Consider the following 1,378-nt stretch of genomic DNA (forward strand, 5'->3'; position numbering starts at 1 on the left):
ACCTTCCAAACAGTCACAGATCAAACAGTGTCACCACCGGAGAGGAGTACTTTTCTCTCTTGCTCTCCCTTTTTTTTCTCTTCCACAAATCGAAGCTTCTTCTGCTACTAAATATAATGCAAACACATTTTTTATCATGGATTTTTTTTGGCTGATCTTGATCTGCAACAGAAGAAAAAAAAAGAAAAAAAAACAACACACACACAAAAAAAATTTGCCAAAACCAAGAAAAACCCCGGAGAGTGTGTGCAGAGAGGGAGGGGGGAGGAAGAAAAGACATTCACTGAGTGGGACAGATTAACGTGAACTGTCCCCCCCCCTAAACTCCTGGGAGAGAAAGAGATCCACTCTCCCTCTCTTCTCTTTTCACTGAAATATAACACACATTCGGATCCCAGGGCTCTCAGACAGTCTCAACTGATAGACAGACACATCGAGCTGCTTTTCCTGCTTCAGTTTGTTACTCCTCCTCCTCTTGCCCACGTCACCCTGACAATTACAAATAGGTCTCACACAAACCCATACCTGTCAATCTTTTTAATTGCTTTGTTTTCATTTTTTTCCCTTCCCAGAGCTAAACAATATGACAAAAAAAAAAAGTCTTAATACAGCACGGCATAAAAGATTCCTCATGTGAGACACGCGTTGAGGGGGTTGTTATTATAATCCACTTGCTAAAGTGCTGTGCAAGACGCATGTGCTGATTTAACTTCAGCAGAGGTCTTCTTCCTGCAAACTTAAAAAAAAAAAAAAAAAAAAAAAAAAAAAAAAAAAAAAAAAAAGCAGGCAGGAGATGATACTTCGCCGTGGCACACGTCTACCCGGCATTGAATTAAAAATTATTTATGGGAGATTACAGTTCATCCTTACTTTAAAATACCAACAGATTGCAGAGCGAGAACTGCAGCATATGAAACATACTGCTAATACATTTTGCACAGTATGTGTCTGGGGATTTATATAATGTTAGCTGCGAGAACAGAAGGGTTCTTCCCTTTTTTTTTTTTTTTTTTAAGTCAAGAAAGCAAATAAAAACTACCCAGCTGATTCCTAAAGGAAAACACTTGGAACTGCAGTTTTGTTCTTTTTCGGGCAGAAGGGGATTTTCTTTCTTCTTACTACCGCACAATTAAGCATAGAGCTGTTTCTACTGGTAGGATGGAGTTAATTCKGGGAACTACACGCGACATCGGTGCAACATCTCTATCACATTGCCTCTCTCCACGCAGTTATAAGAAGTTGGGATTGGCGGCTCTATCACATTGACTTCGGTCCCTTGACCCAGTTGATTCCCTGCGCCGGTTCCCTTACCCAAACGCAATCTGCGACGAGAGGTGACTATATATTTCTTTTTTTTCTTTTCTTTTTTTTTTTTTTT

General features: G+C 39.8%; 2 protein-coding genes across 2 annotated transcripts in view; one reads left to right on the forward strand and one right to left on the reverse strand.

Moving 5' to 3' along the window:
- Nucleotides 1–744, reverse strand: part of TSHZ1 (teashirt zinc finger homeobox 1) — a 56,481-nt gene extending 55,737 nt beyond the window's left edge. Inside the window, exon 1 of the mRNA XM_057366637.1 lies at nucleotides 1–744. This exon is cut by the window's left edge and continues 1,176 nt beyond it. The gene's annotated coding sequence lies outside the window, so the exon portion shown is untranslated.
- A 521-nt stretch (nucleotides 745–1,265) lies between these two features.
- Nucleotides 1,266–1,378, forward strand: part of PTGR3 (prostaglandin reductase 3) — a 10,711-nt gene continuing 10,598 nt past the window's right edge. The window contains exon 1 of the mRNA XM_057366640.1: nucleotides 1,266–1,334. The gene's annotated coding sequence lies outside the window, so the exon portion shown is untranslated. The remainder of the gene's footprint in view (nucleotides 1,335–1,378) is intronic.

This window comes from Malurus melanocephalus, unplaced genomic scaffold (genome assembly GCF_030028575.1).
Source record: "Malurus melanocephalus ecotype Western Australia unplaced genomic scaffold, MMel_1.1 scaffold_69, whole genome shotgun sequence".
In the NCBI taxonomy this organism is placed as follows: domain Eukaryota; kingdom Metazoa; phylum Chordata; class Aves; order Passeriformes; family Maluridae; genus Malurus; species Malurus melanocephalus.